General features: G+C 43.5%; 1 protein-coding gene across 4 annotated transcripts in view; it reads left to right on the forward strand.

The window, feature by feature from the left end:
* The window catches only part of Glis3 (GLIS family zinc finger 3), a 442,586-nt gene that overhangs the window by 113,984 nt on the left and 312,388 nt on the right, over positions 1-16,214 (forward strand). The window contains exon 1 of one of the 4 annotated variants that reach the window (XM_085693757.2): positions 14,887-15,160. The exons of the other annotated variants lie outside the window; for them this stretch is intronic. The gene's annotated coding sequence lies outside the window, so the exon portion shown is untranslated. Of the gene's footprint in view, positions 1-14,886; positions 15,161-16,214 lie in introns of those variants that run through there. 4 annotated transcript variants of the gene reach the window in all.

A 16,214-nucleotide genomic window follows, 5' to 3' on the forward strand; every position in this document is an offset into this window, starting at 1 on the left:
AGAGAGGTTAGATGCTACCAGATTGAACTTGAAGCCTGTGGGTTGGCGGCTTTATCCTCAGCTTGTCGTCCACTTGCTTCTGTCGTCATGGGCTAATCACTCATCATTCCTGGCATGTCTTTTTCTTAAACAGCTTGTCCTTGGATGATAGCTAAGATATTTTCAGGTTCTAGCATACAACCAAGTGAGAAAGGGGGTAAATGAAATAACTTGCGAGGCTTGCATGTGCTTGTGTACGCTTGAAATGCCACAGCAGCTTTAGATTCAAGTTCTAAGCATATCTACATTGAAAGTACTTTATATGGTAGGACTTAGTGTCTGTCTTTTTCTCATGATGATAATGGCATTGCATTGTAGAGTTACTCCCATGGTGCATGGGTGTTTCTCAAATCTAACCCATTTGGGTGGTGAGTGTTGGGTAAGAGGCTCTCTTATTAGGGAACTGAGTTGATAGAGGAGATTAGTTCATCAAATATATCTTGATATGACTGTGTAGATATATTTGCATGGCTAAACATTTGGGTGATTGGCATAACGGGTGAGAGTAGTTCAGTCTGAAATGATTAAGCTCTGATGGGCCTCCTGTTATTTTAGTTCATTGAGTTATTTATTTTTCCTCTCTCTCCCCCCTCACTGGTTATTTGTCTGAAAATGTTTTTCAGAGGCTTTGGAAAAGGGAACTTAGAAATGATGTGGTTGTATGTAGGTTGACCATACAGTGTCCCACCACCCAGAGGTTTATACCTTAAATTTCAGAGTATGATTTTAGTTTCAAGTAGTCTTTGTGACATTGTTTAGTTAAAAGATGATACCATGCTGGATTGGGATGTGACCTAATACAATAATGGTTATTTAAAAAAAGGAGGGAAGTTTAGACCCAGGCACAGAAATAAGAATGCCACCTGAATACAGAAGACACAGAATGGGAGATGATGTGTTGACAGAGGGAGAGACTGGAGAGATGTGAGGAAGGAGGGAGCAAGCCTGCCAGCAATTTCTGGACGCCGGGATGAAGTAAGAAAGAATCTGTTAGAGCCTTCAGAGAGAGAGAATGATCAGAAAGCACATTGATCTACGGCTTCTGGAACTCCTCGGGAATAAGGTTTTGTTGCTTCTGTTGCCTGTGTTGGCAACTCTCAGTAAGCTACCCCCGGAACACTTAACATAGCAAGTCAGATACCTTGCCTTCATTGGTTTGGAAGACAGTGAGAAAGACAAGTGGACATCAAGAGAAACAAGGGGAAAAGATGAAGGGGGTATCCAGTGTCATCATGGTCATCATGGGGCATGCAGAAGCTTTTTTACTTGGTGTATACTCAGAACAAGTGTTTGGAATTGACAAGACAGAACTTGATGAAAGAGACTTACATTCTTTTAGTATTTGACTTTCATAAAGTCAGTATACTGTAAGAAACAATGATTATTCCCACAGTGACTGTTAGGAGAAGGACCCCATTACCTTACTTGTCAGCTGATTTAAGTATGCCTGCGACTTCATCTGCATGATCCCAGAAACAAGTAAAAGAAAGCTATCCGTGAATATTAACTTACCTATACAGGAGACAGGAAAGCACCAAGTTCCTTAGACTTCATACTTTTGTTTGGAAATGGGGATAAATCTTGAAATCCTAACGAGAAATGAGTCTCAGCCACCTCAGAGGTAGCGGCTTTCGGAAAGCAACCGTGATAGACAATAAGACACAGCCGTCAAGCAGGCTTGGGCTCTGCGGACTCAGTTTGTCCCAGAAAAGCTCCAAGTGAAGACAGCTCGTGAATTCTGTCATCAGGCAGTGAGGCCCGTATCGCATGTCACTTTGCTTTGTTTTTAACATGTGGCTCAAGCTCCGCCAGACCTGCTGCTGTGTGGGAGATGTACTTTCTGACAAAATAAGGCATTTTCCTGGCATCAGACCCCTTTGGAATTTTTACTGGTGTACATAAACCCAGCAAGCTTGTGTTTCCCACACATATCCAATGTAGTCTCTCTGGCTTTGTAGATTTATAATGGTCTCGAAGGCTGTCAGAGCCAACCTGGTGAGGTGGTCTTGAGACCTGTCAGAGCCAACCTGGTGAAGTCTTCATCATTACCAAAAGTTATTTAGAGGAAATGAAACCAGGCACCATTCATCCATTATTCAGAATTTGCCTCTTATCTACCACAGGCAAAGCAGATAGGCCAAATTTGGAAGTACTGAAATGTGTTTTCGCATGGAAATGAAAGTGCTCCTAACAGGCTGTCCCCCTTTCTTCCTTCTCATCATCCATCATGATAACAAAGCTCGCTACGAGGGTCCATTTATGTTACTTTGTGTTTGGAGACTTGATGATGGTGACGATGATGACAATGATAGCTTGATTATGAATATTAGTGTTCATTTCTGGCTTTCCACTGGTGGTCGAGTTGAAGTACTCTTTAAATAAACACCAGGGCAAGAGAAAGCAACTCTGAGCTTCCTTTGGAAGCCCTTTATACTTTTGCTCTGAACTCCTTCCTACTCCTTGCCTCCTAAATGGGTTTTCCTGTTGGCCACTTGAAGGATCAGTGAAACCACACGGGCATCCTCACAGCACAACCCATTGTCTCTGGTGTGAAAATAGATACAACAGCCTTCTCCAGCATGTAAGGGACTCTCGTGAGTTAGCATTATATAGAAAGAATAAAGTGTGCTATGCTCCAGTGGACTAAGAAAAGTAAGAAAGTATACAAAATGATAAAAAAAAAAGTCTGCCGGGTGCGTCATCCAGCGCTTTGGGTGATGGTCCACTGGGCTCCTTCATTGAACCCACATTAGGGACCATGTAGTAGGTGTGGGACTATGTACTAGAGATATGAACTCCAGCGAATCACAAGCCGTACTTGCTGTGAGACTACTCTGTAGAGTTGAGTCGGGCAGATTTTTCCGGCACCTCCGCTCCCACTTCTGCGTACCTTCCTTACGGGCTTCCTGTACATTATGCCAAGCCAGTTCAACACTATGGTCTTTATACGTAGCCACTGTCTGTTTTTGTGACTTTCCCCTCCTCCCCTAAGTTCTTTCACAGCTGTTTTTTTTTTCTCTATTTTAAGCTCAGATTGTGAACCACGAGTTCTACCTGCCACTCACCCCACAGCCGTCATTCCACCCATGTGTGACATTTCTTTTATGGAACTCACCTTTATTTGAAAAGGTCTTTCTTATTTGTCCATTGTCTTGCTTTAGTGAGCGCCCCTTCTATACTATACTGCATGGAAGTGGCCGGGAAGAGATCTTTATCCCCAGCAGTGCATTTTTAGCTGAATGAATGGCTGGAAGAATGAATGACTGACATTCTGTAGGAAACATGCGAGCCACAGGACAAGGAACTGAGTGACAAATTCGGCACATAAGCAGGCTAAGGGTATCCTTACAGAATGGTCAGACAAATGGCCTGGGAGGCAAGAGAAGCAGAAGGTCCTGTTCGTGTGCCATTGCTCCTTCTTGTCGCCTGACCTCCCTGTCCAGACACACCTGCCCTGGAATTCAGTGATCAGTCCAGACAACTGTCTGCTAGGGTGACTCTCTGCTCGTCAGAGCCCAGCAACTGACCCCTGCCCTCTTTGGAAAAATTGAAAAAGCCAAGAAAATATGATTATTGCAAACAGTCTGGCATACTGTGGAAAGTCGCTAAAAGTTTCTTTCCAATAAGAAGGAATTTAGAATTGATGTAATGGAGAGAAGGAGCTTATGAAACATAAGTAGGCATTCTTGACAAAATAAAAATAGAAGCTTAAAAGATGCATCGTTTTTGGAAGAGAAAAGAAAGGCTTTTTCCCTTCTACTGTAAGAAAATATGTGTGGATGAGGCGTGCATGCTAAACTATAGAATAAAATTTGCATATTACTTCAGGGTGCTGCAGCCGTGGCAGTTGGGTTTTGTCAGTCCTGATAGACACACTTGCAATATACACACCCATTAACAAGATTATCGCTTGAAGAGACAGTCATATTTCTACTGAAAATGTTCTTCTTTTTTTGAGGATAAAATTTATTGATACTTAATGAAGCATGAGGTGTCTAAATGAACCATGAAAGCAATAGCTAAACTAATTAACTGCAGATAAAGGCTCCCAGAATACATATGTGATGTAGGCTGTGTGCTTATCAATCGTGCCTGGTTACACTGACATCTTTGATAACACGCTCCTTATATGTGCTTTGGAGTAGCAAAGTCTCCTGTTGTGCATGCACTACAGGAAGAAACATTCATTTAGATTTCTGTAAATATGGATAGGATCTTTAAGTCAAGCTCTATGGGGTTTATAGGTTATAATTTGGTAGCGTCAAGAGAGTAACGACAATGTATTATTTCCACACACTTGATTTAAGCTTCTATGTTGTTTCCTTCAGGGATAGATTACTCCCTGGTTCTAAAAATATTCATTTTCCTACTTCCTTTTCTCCCCCGTCCCAAAGAGAGACCAAGGGTGCTAAAAGACCCAGTGTGACTGTTTTCCTGTACAATAGGACCCTTGTACAACATGTAGACCCTTTTCAACTGCATACAAAAATAACTCAACCAATGTCAGCTAGAAGGTATGCAAAATCAAATCCTGCTTTGACAGCAAACCATGCAAGTTTGTGAGGCAGGCGACTTAAATAAATAGAGTGGTTAATGCTGACCTTTACCACTTCTGCCATTGTCTCCCTGGTCGGTCAGTGTCTTAGGCATAGGCACTTACTCCCACAGGTACTGCAGATAGATTTTTCAGCAAGTGGATTATAATCCTGTGGGTACTTTTCTCAAAACATTCATTTACAAATGAAGAAACCTGAGAGTCATGAAGACCTGTAGGATCCGCTAGAGGCAGGAGGCAGCATGGTCACATATGATTAAACACAGTTTCGCCAGCTTGGTTGTACATCAATAGTTCCTAAGGAGTTTCTGATTTAGGACGGGGCATAAGAATGTTCGTGTCTAGTAAATTGATTGATGCTGCTGATGCTGTTGGCTCCGACACTCAACCCTGTGGACTACCGTGGGAGCACGTAGAAGTTAAAGCGGAGACGGGCAGTTTTCAGGACCTTCTTCTGTGAAGTTGTGACCATGTAGTAGGGATGCGGTTGTCTCACATACATTACAAATTTTTGTTCATATGTTTGTGTTTATGTGGGTTTGTGTGAATGACTGCAGAGGCCAGAAGGTGGCATCAGATTCCCCTTCGAAGTGGAGTTACAGGCGGTAGTTGTGTGCTGTCCCATGTGGATGCTAGGAACTGAAATCGAGCCTTCCACAAGAGCAGCATGTGCACTTTACCACTGAGCTGTGTCTCTAACTCCTTGTCTCAGACACTTTCTAGATGTCCGGTCTTTTCCTTCCTAAAGAGTGATTCTGTTCTTTTCTAAGTTATCCAGTCCTTTCTCATATATAAGGGAATTTTCGCAAACTATAGTGTGAGTTTTCTTAGGATGACACAAAGAAATGTCTTTTCACCCTAGAATGGGAAAGCAAAGCAAGACTTCTGTCCAAATCCAGTGTGATGAACTGATGAGTTTGTTGGGATTCCTTACACAGTCATGGGTGACTCAAAGGTCAGACCACCAGGAAGTTTGTCAACTTACAGAAGACGAAGCCACTGAAGAATCCCATCCATAGCATGGGTGACTAATAAAGAACTGGACTCCTGAAGAGTCCTCTGGGTGATTCAGAAGCTGCTTCAGGACCTAGGTGCTCCTGCTTCCAGTGAATCGCTTCCTTCTTGCATCACGACAGGGAGGAGAGGCTCTGGTGAGGGTCTCGTGGAGAACGTTTGAGAGCTTCTTTAGCCTTCTTGCTTCCTTGTCAATGAGCATGATCTTAGGAGGGTCTCACGACAGTATTCAGCAGCTTTCTTGCAAGATGGCAGCGGTCTTGTCCAATCTGAAGGAAACAGACTCGCCACTGCAATGTACAGGGCTCCCCTTAACAAGGACAGGAAGTGAAGTTCAGAAGAAGGCATTTCTTGGTGGGTTGAAGGCTTTAGGGACATACAATTCAGGTCGGAACTCACTTTAGCCATAGGATCCATGTAATCTGCCTGCTCCTGAAGCATCTGGGCTCCAGCCACCTCACAAATAATACTGCTTTTGCTGCCCATTTCTTCATACCTAACCCAGGGCTCTTACCCACTAGACACGCGTACCGTACCTTGTACTCGGAGAAACGATAAAGCAGTGTGACTCTGCACCTCTATCCTCCTCTTCACTGGGAACAGCGCTACTAGAAAAGAAAGACAGCTCATGATCACCCAGAATCCTTCCCTCTGCCAGGTTTACCTCGTCTGTTGATGAGGTGAGCCTCATATGCTGCTGAATATATTGAGAGACAGCCAGATGGTGGTGGTACATGCCTTTAAACCCAGCACTTGGGAGGCAGGGGCGGGTGGATCTCAGTGAGTTCGAGGCTAGCCTAGTCTACCTAGTGAGTTCCAGAATAGCTGGTACTGTTATATAGAGAAATCCTGTCTCGAAAAGCCAACCAACCAACCAAACAAGCAAACAACCAACCAACCGAACAAACAAACAAAGTGAAAAACTGAGCGACCAACAGCGAATAAGAATGGAAGGGGCATTGCACTGTGAAGGACTGAAACCAAGTTAGAGACTAAGGAGAAAAGGGTAATGTCTTGTAGGGAGACTATCCCCACTACCTCCTGTGTCTGAAAAGCCTATGAAAACAGGGCATTGTGGGAAGTAGGAATAATCCCAGCACTCATGTCGAGTAGGAGGACTGAGAGATCCAGACAAGGCTGGGCTGCCTAGCGAATTCCAGGTCAGACTGGATTGTGAAGCCAGACTCCGTCTCAGATAATCAGTGAGGCCTATACGCCAGAAACATTGTGAGCTCAGCATTGAAAGCGAAGGGGTGCACATCCGAGCTGGCATGAAGAGAGCTAGCGGAGTTCCTGGACTGGGACGTGAGCCTGGGAAAGTGGCTGTGTAATGGGTCAGTGACTGCCGGGTCACTGGCCGCAGGACTCTGCTTCTTCTCTTGCATTTTATCTTTTGGCACTAACTTGCTAGCATGTGACTTTGTTAGTCTTTACCTGACATCACGTTATTGTTTCTTCCTTTAAATAGCATTTCGCCTTTAAAAAAAAAAATCAGTGTCTGCGTGTTTGCTGTGAAAGATTTTAAATACTGAATATGGAGCAAAATAAAATGACCTGTTAGTACTTCATAGATGCGGAGATATCTATCGTTAATGTTTTAGGCTGGAAATTTATGTGCATGTATTGTGATTCTACTCTCAGAAAAGTTTTAGATTCTGTTCCCCCACAATGTGTTATGAGCTCCACCAAGTACTTCAGTGTTCTTGAAAATATGTTTTATTTTTAAGTTCAGAAGAATTTTTTTAATCACGTGTATTATACTTCAACTGAAGTTTATTTAATCAAGGGCTTTTGAAAATTAAAATTATGTCATCTCAAGCAACACATAAGTTATTGAGCAAACCTTCGATTATTTCTTAAGATGATGGAGTCAAGTGAATATTCTAAGTATCCTTTATTATGCTAAGAAGTTCCTTCCCAAAGGTTTATATCATACATTACACTGTCAGCTCAACCTGCTTGAAGAATGTTGTCTGCTTTTGTCTCATCTATTGGGTTCTTCTTTCAGAAACGATTTAAATCCTAAAATGCCTGTCATTAATATTGATTTATAAAAACCTCGTCCTATACCATCCTTAAGTGCTTTTTTATATAGTATGGTAGTTGTTTCCTTCTGTTTACTTCTTTATTTTGCTTGTCACTCTGACTAAACCAGCGCATTTTTTATAGTTATAGTATTTATCTTTGTCTGTGCATCCCAAATGAAATAAAAATTCAAATACATCTCTATTTAGATGTTTTATATTTTGTTTGTATTATTTTCTTGTCATTTTCCTGGGTGATATCTAAAGCCTTAGCTCGCATTCCCGGTGCTTTTCTGGTGTGTGGTTGTAACTCCATGGCCAGGAAAAAGAGTCCATTTCTCTAGCCTTCTGAATCTAGATGCATCTTAAGACTGGTGTGGCCCAAAACAAAACAGAAATGGCTATGCCTGTTGCCTTTTAAAGAAATATATTTAATGTGTGTGGTGGTACCTGAGGGTGGGCATATGCATCCATACTTGCATATTTGGAGGGCAAAGGTCAACCCTAGGTATCTTCCACTATTGCTCTCGACTCACCTTGTTGAAGGAGGATTTCTCGCAGAATCAGAAGCTCGTGTTACAGTTAGACTGCTGTCCAGCGAGTCCCCTAGCCGCTAAATGTCTCTGCTTTCTTAGCTCTGGGCTTAACAGGTAAAGGCTGCAGGAGCCAGTTTATAGATGGGTGCTGAGACTCTGAGGTCACATCTTAATGTTGGTACATCAAGCGCTTTACCGCCCTGTTCCCCATCAACTCATTTCTCATTCATTCCCCCACCTCAACCAACTCCCAAGCCCCTTTGGCACAGGTCTTAACTGATGTGAAAGGTTCTGCTTTCCACCTCTGGGAATCTACCACCATGCCCCGGAGAAGTCCGAGTCACGTGCCATGGCCATGTGTTCCCACTCGTGGCCCAAAGCGAACCCAGTGTTGACACCGAGCATCCTACCGAGAAGTGAGTGACTTTACTCATCCAGCCTTCACGTTGCAGCCTTAGCTAATATGGGACTTCAGCCCCCTGGTGCAGCACACAGAGCCATGGAATCCCGAGAGTCATAGAAGACAATAGGCTATGGCTTTAAGAATGCTAAGATACAAAGTGGCCTTCTTCCATCTACCACAGCAGTGGATGGTCAGCTCATTTATAATGTAAGTATAAAATTAACTTGGATTTTCCCCTTAAGCTGTGCCACGCGGTTGCCCTTCCACTTTTATCGATCCCTTTCCTTATTAGTTTGTAATGTCCTCATGTGCTAATTACTGCATGTATGAGGACATGCTCTTGTGCTTCTGTTCTGGGTTAATTTTTAAGGAGTCCCTTTTAACCTCTTGTGACATACAACATAACCCCTGCAATTAAATATCAGTAATGCAGAAGCTGAGACTGCATTAAACTATAAGATACTTTAGAAGAATCAACATAGTTTGCTGTATTTATTTTTCACTTTTTGGAATGTGTATATATATCTATAGTTGTGTCTTCATGGAAACACTGTAGCATTGTTTATATTACATGCTGTTCCTGGAAATTCAAAATTTTTGCAATTATGTTTTTGAAATCTATAATTGATAGTATATGAGAAACCTATTGTTTATGTCGTGTCCTTTCTCTGTATTGAATTTTATTTTTTTATAGTCATTTTTAGGAAATCCTCTTGGGGTTGTTTGGGTAGGTGACTCTTTGGAAATTTAATTGGGCAAAAAGAGTAAATACGATGCTTCTTCAGAGAACATTTAAGCTGGAAGGGATTTGTTAACCATTTAATCCATTGTCTTCATGACGTAGAGAAGTTAGGCCAACACCATCCCCATTCCACATTAAGCAGGAGCACGCTGCAGACTAGACATCTCCCTCTCCTTCATCCTGCGTTCTTTGCTGCATCTTCAGCAGCCAGTCCTGCCTTGACTTCTTCCAAAGATAGGAGCTCCATGCTGCACAGAGTCCTCTATCCGTTCTGATTGCTAGAAAGTTCTTTCTGTGGTTGAGCTGCAGTTCTGTTTTCTGGGGTCTAGTGTGTCCTTAGAAGGATAGAGGAGGAAAAGTTTTGTCAGGTTTCTAGATGTCATGTTGGAGGGTCTGATAGCTATGGAGAGATCCGTGTTACTTGTGGGTGGACTGAGTGAGATAAGGGATTTGGGAGGGGTTGAAACTGTTGCATTTTGCTTTCATATAAGAACCATGCAAACCGGATATCTCTTAAACAGTTGTTGAACAGAATTGAATGTTATGTGATATTTCCAAGTTTGCTAGGCCTATGAATAAGCATTTGTCTTAAGGAGGACTGGGCATCTTCACCCCAAATGCCCATTTTCTGTCTCTCTCAGGGCTGTGTGTGCTGGAGAGGAAGAGAAGGTTAACTAGGGACAGTTGCTTCTGATGCTTCATTACCAGGCGAGGTCTCTGTGCCAGGGGACTCCATCCAAACTCACTGACACAGTGAGGAGCACTTCCATTATTCCAGACTCCTGAAGGCAGAGGTTTTCTTTAGAGCAAAGACAAAGGAAGCGAGGCCACAATGCAGAGGAATTCCCTCAGTCTGTAACTGCTAATTGGACGATTGTTCTGCAGTTCTTAGATGCCAGGAAACAAGAGCCCTCTGGCCTCGCCCACTGCTTGTAAACTTCATTTGAGATGGAAATCTTTTTAAAAAATTATGCTGTCAAGTTTGATAGGCTCAAACGAAACCTTTTCTCCTCTTCTTAGCAAGGGCCTCGCTGTTCCCGGGTAACCTCAGTGTTGGCTCCGTGGCACATTTACATTTGGCAGAGAAGGAACCCTGCCCTTGTTCTGCTGAAGCCTGTGGTTCTCCTCCAACTTCAGGTTTAAGAACACAGGAGCAAATTCGCCCTGAATATCTTCTTATGAAATGCTGAAGCAAAGCAATCTCAGTTCCCCTGGCCTCCACAGGGGCAGGCACTTGTCTGATCTGGGGGAGTGAGGCTTTGAATTCTTTGGGTTTGAAGGCAAAAGGAGGAGGGAGGAATCTTTCTGTGGCACCTTTCAGAGCTCATGCGTACTCTTAAATAGACTGATCTTTAGACACAGCTGTAATGGAGGCGGCTCTGCTGTTGCATTATTTCTCTTGTCCCATCCTCTCCTCTCTGCTCATGCCCTTCCTACGCTAGCTCTCTACCTCTCACGGACACTTGTAAACCCCCTGCTCGCTAGGTAGATTCCACTGTCTGCTCTCTTCACTGTTTTGGTGGGGAAAGATGTTTTTAATGCCTCCAAAGTGTTTGCCCCAGTAATCCCCCCTTGTAATTTGCAACCAGTAGAGGTGGAAAGATCTAGAAGAAGAAAGCAGGTTCCCGTGGGTGCCAGGGAACTTGGGTTTTTGTATACAGACTGGCTCTGCTGTGAGTTATTTGGCCAGGCTGTTACTCTACCTCTGTGTATTTGAGTTGTAATGCCTGTTAAACAAAGAAGTTGTATACGTTGTAGCTAATCTTTTTTCCTGGTACTTTACATTTGGAATTTGGAGTCTAGTGGGAGTAGGGACACATCTGTTTCTCATAGGGAAACCCTTGTAATTGTTTTTTATTTTTCTCTCGCTAATTCTAGTTTAAAGGTAGTTTTTTTTTTAGGTTATGAGAGTCTAAGGTTTTTCAGATGTGTACTTCAGGAATGAAGGGAAATTAGCATTTGTTGAACATTGGGTTTTTACCGGGCCAGGAGCTAGCTAGTTAGCTATATGATGTCATCAAGCTGGTTGAGGTGATCTGGCCAAATTCACTCAGTGACATAGCCACAGATCGAATTGGACTCAGTGACTTTGCTGTGGCAAGGTCTTCTGGCCTCTGTAGCGCTAAGGCTGCCTAAACCTTGTACCCACGCTTCTGTCTTCCTCATGGTAGTGTTTAGCTGGATAGTAAAAGACAAGAATGTTGCTGTTGGCCAGGGGCAGTGGCTGAGTGGTCAGACGCTACTCTTGCTATTACTTAGCTGTAGTTCTGCATGATGAATACAGAACCTGCCGAGGGAGAAGTTTTTAAAAGACCTGTAGGCTGGCTGTACGTGTAGTGTTTTCAAGCTATGTTGACCGGTAGAAACTGGTTTTATAAAAGGTCAGGTTTGTATTGGAAGTTGTTCGGTTAACAGTATTTTCTATTTACTTCTTACTATGCTTGCTTGGTACACTGACTGTGTTCGTGCAGGGGTGTGTGTGTGTGGCATAGATGTTTGTACAGTGCTGAATCCTTGTAAGTTGTGTACACTCAAGACTCCAGAATGAACAAGTCTTTTCTATGGGAAAACTTAGGAGGGTGTGTATTTTCATGGGCTGTTCTAAATATCAACATCATTGTCACCACCTCCTCCACCATGACCACCACCACCACCACCACCACTTCCTCCTCCTCTTCCTCCTTCTCTACCACTACCACCACCATCGCGACAACCACTTCTTCCCTTTAGTATCCCAACGTTTTTTTTTTTAAAAAAACTATTTACTAATCATCATTTCATACTATAATTCTCTTGACTTATTTCACCACTGGCATGAGGCAGTTGGATTCTGAATGAATGAATGAAAAAATAAACGTGGCCTTATGTATCAGAAATTCCTGAAAGTAAGACAGATTGCTTACTAGACAGTACCACGTTCCACAGAGTTTATACCTGGGTTAATCTGTCTGTACGTGGACCTGACACCATAGATATTCTCTGCTGCTCCAGAGTAGACTTAGAAATGTTCCTGTCAGAAATGTTCCTGTCTGTTGGCCATACATAGAAGCTGCCTGTTGAAGGTTAGTGTGTTTGGGCTATCTCAAAGAAGCCTGGGGTTCTGACTACCTTCAGCCCTTTCCATGTGGAGGCGCTTGTTCAGTTGTGCCAGAATTTTGGCTTATACACACATTTGTATGCACTTCATGCTTGGGCTACTTGGCTTCTCTATTGGCTATTTTTATGTCAACTTGATACAAATTAGAGTCATCTGAGAGGAGGGAACCTCAACGGAGAAAAACACCTCCAGATCAGGCTTGTGAGCAAGCATGCAGGGCATTTTTTAAATTAGTGATTGATAGGGAGGGCCCAGTCAATTGTAGCCGTTGCCATCCCTGAGCTGGTGGTCCTGGGTTCTATAAGAAGGTGGGCTGTGCCAGGTGATGGTGACACCATGCCTTTAATCCCAGCACTCGGGAGGCAGAAGCAAGTGGATCTCTGAGTTTGAGGTCAACCTGGTTGCTTGTAGCTAGTTCCAGGATAGGCTCCAAAGCTACAGAGAAACCCTGGCATCGAAAAACAAACAAACAAAAAACAAGACAAAAAGAAAGCGGGCTAAGCAAGCCAGGGAGAGCAATCCAGTAAGCAGCACCCGTCCATGGTCTCTGTATCAGCTCCTGCCTCCTGGTTCCTGCCCTATTTGAGTTCCCTCAATGCTGGACAGTGATGTGGAACTGTAAGCTAAATAAATAAACCCCGTCTTCCCCAAGTTGCTTTTGGTCTTAGTGTTTCATTAGAGCAATAACCACCCTAAGATAGCTAAGATAGCACCAAATTCTCACTCTCAGCTAGTACTATGCTCTCTGAACCTTGGATTTTCTCCTCCATGAAACGGGATGATAATCTTCAGAGCTGTAGGGTTAGTTCAGTCGAAGAGCTACCATGCAAGCCTTCTGCTAGCATCAGTTCTTAATTTTCCCACAAAAATGAACCATTATTGTCGGTAGAAGTTGCATCATTAGAACATGTTTTCATATGCTGCCGGTTAGTGAACCTCTTTATGCCCTCTGTGGGTCCTGTGCTAAGAACGGGAAGGAAGGGTCAGGGAGGTTCGCTTCATGCCTGTTTCCACAAAGGGCTTCACAGGACAGGTGATAAGTCAGATGCTTCGGAAAGCACTGCCTCAGTGGGACCTGTGAGTTCCCGAGGTGTGGAGTACGCTTGTGGGGAATGACAGCCACAGTGAGGTTAGAAATGGCTGGGGTGACTAGAAGAGGCTTCCCAGAGCTGTGCCACCCCGGCTGGGCATCTCAGCCACCATCCCATTTCACTTTTATTTTTCATACCACTTTAAATAGTAAAATCCCATTCTCATTTTGCCCTCTGCTCATTTATTTGCACTAAAACATGCTCCAGGCATGGGCTGGCCATCTCTTGAATACGGACATTAGTGATTGCCTGTCCTCTGCAGGAAGCTGTGGTCTGGGCCAGGGGTTGGAGAGTGGGAATTTTCCCCCATGGGCAGACTATGCATAGTCTCTGTTCTTGTCTACCTACTAGTTAAAGGGGAAGGAAACATAGAGCTATATGCAGTAGACCTGATCAATAACTTAGTAAAAGATGTATTAAAACAGTGCTACCTAGGGAAGAGAAGAGGGAGGGATGCACTTTGAACTTGGAATACAAGGCAGGAACCTGGAATTGCAGGAATTGCAAGGCAGGGCTGACAACTGTTCTTCATTGGCGGGAATATGGAGGAATTGGGGATGGGCCAGTCACAGATTCAGGAGGGCCCCAACTGGCGTGTGTATGCAGGGGGCCCTGTGTTGAGATGTTAGATATGACTGTGAGTGCAGAAGGAAACGGATGCAGCCAGATCTCACCCCCAAATCAGCCATAATTAGTAAGATTTTTTTTTTCCTGAAGCCATTTTCTCTATAACAAGAAGTGGGGGCGGGGGAATTAGATGCTCAGGCATTCCCAGCCTTAGGGTTAAATGTTAACTTCTTGGTACAGTTAACAACTAACTCAGTCCTTTCTGTAAGAGAAAAAGGAGAGAGAGAGAGAGAGAGAGAGAGAGAGAGAGAGAGAGAGAGAGAGAGAGAGAAACCCTAATGTCGCATTAACTATCTCGCTTAAAAAAAAGTCAAAAGCCCTACTCGTCAGTGTTTATGTGGTTGCTTGTTTTCTACTTAAGAGGCTTGTAGCTCTCGCAGAGCTGCGTGCACATTTGAACAACAGACCGTAGAAGCATCTTTGTGAATTCCCCATGTGTCTTCTGCAGGCTTTGCAGACAGTTAGCTATTTTAGAACACATTCCTAGTTCACCCATTAGAAAATTATGGGTTTTATTTGTATAAACTCAGCAGCTAAAATGGGGCTTGCAGAAAGGTGGGTGAGCTCACCGCAGTCTGCTCTGACCCAGGCAAGTTAATGACCTGCCCAGCATTGTTCCCGCCGGTCTGTACTGGCTGACTTCACCAGCAGTTCCACTTGAAGGGAGACATTGTTTCTCTGGCTGGGTTCGTCAGGAGCTCTCAGCTACTGGCTTAGCAGTCCCTGAATGTGCACGCTGCCTGTAATTTATAAAACCTCAGAGCAAGTGCCCCTGGGAATGTATGCAAAATACGCCTCGCAGCTTCGCAGGCTTCCGAGACTCCCAGCAAACAGCGAGATGTAAACACCTCTATACCCACACGTGTACCCAAGCAGACACTGTCTGAGGAAGCCCTACTGTGGGAGGACCTCTTACTGCCAGTACTTTGCAGTGCAGTGGCTAAGGAGCATGAATAATTTAAGCATGCCTGAGGTGCCTTTGCTGACTCTGATCACTGCTCATAAAGAGTGATGGTAATGTATAGAATGAAGGTAGGTAGAGGAAGGGGCGTGGGATTGTCGTTCATATTTGCTGTAAATATGAAATATGCGGGATGCTGACTTTTTAAAACTTTTGAAGATATTACCTGCATAGTAATGCAGGTATATTCATTATATATATCTACATTTTGGTGAAATAATGACGGGCCAAAGGAGATTAATTGCAGTGGGCTTAAAAGTTTTAAATATCGGAAATTAAGATAGGTTGGCTGGAAAGCATAGGGAAAACACTTTTAATTTGGTGTGCGATTGAAGTGAAGTACTTGACACACAGTCAAATGGAGAAAGAAGGGCAGCGCAGTTTTTAAAAGTCAAAGGGAGCATTGTTTGGAATGAATACAAAGTCCAGCCTTGGTGTCTGTATCAAAGCATCCCAGTGTACCCCGTAAATCAGCCTTGTTATTATGTGTCAGTTCGGAAACATCCTGACACATTCCTTCTGGCCTGTTGTGAGGCGCTATTGAATTATCTTTTCCTCTGCTGTTTATCTTGAGAACGGTTTAGCCTTTTTAAGAGACACATTAAAGACAGAAGGGAACCCATCTGATAAAGAAGTGTTGGAGGCCAGCGTTCTGGAGCACTCCATCCTTGCTGGAGAGAAAGAGAAGCCAGTGTCAGGCATTGTGTTCACAGCTGCTAATGCAGAAATCCACTTGCCAGGCCCAGGTGACTTGGATAAGACTTCATTCTTTGGTGTCTGTGAATGCATTCTTGGGAGGATTGCTGCTGGGTAGTGTTGCATGTCAGAGATGAGGGAGGGTTAGTTATTAACCCTCGGAGAGGGGAGAGCGGGGCAACGGGCAGCTGCTGGAATGAGGAAAGGACCCGGCCGAAACATTTCCAAAAGGTCTTTTTGTTGTTTATACTTGTTAATTATTAATATTAATTATTGATGAAAAACGGTTTTGAGTTACATGCCACACATTGTTTAGGAATGAATTATCACACTTCTTATCTGGAACTAGAGTAGATATTGAACTCTTTCAAGTAATCCATATTTATTCATTTAGCAAGATTTTTCAACCCCCTTCAAACGCTAAAGACA

The sequence above is a fragment of the Myodes glareolus genome, chromosome 7 (assembly GCF_982192425.1).
Source record: "Myodes glareolus chromosome 7, mMyoGla1.1, whole genome shotgun sequence".
NCBI classification, from domain to species: domain Eukaryota; kingdom Metazoa; phylum Chordata; class Mammalia; order Rodentia; family Cricetidae; genus Myodes; species Myodes glareolus.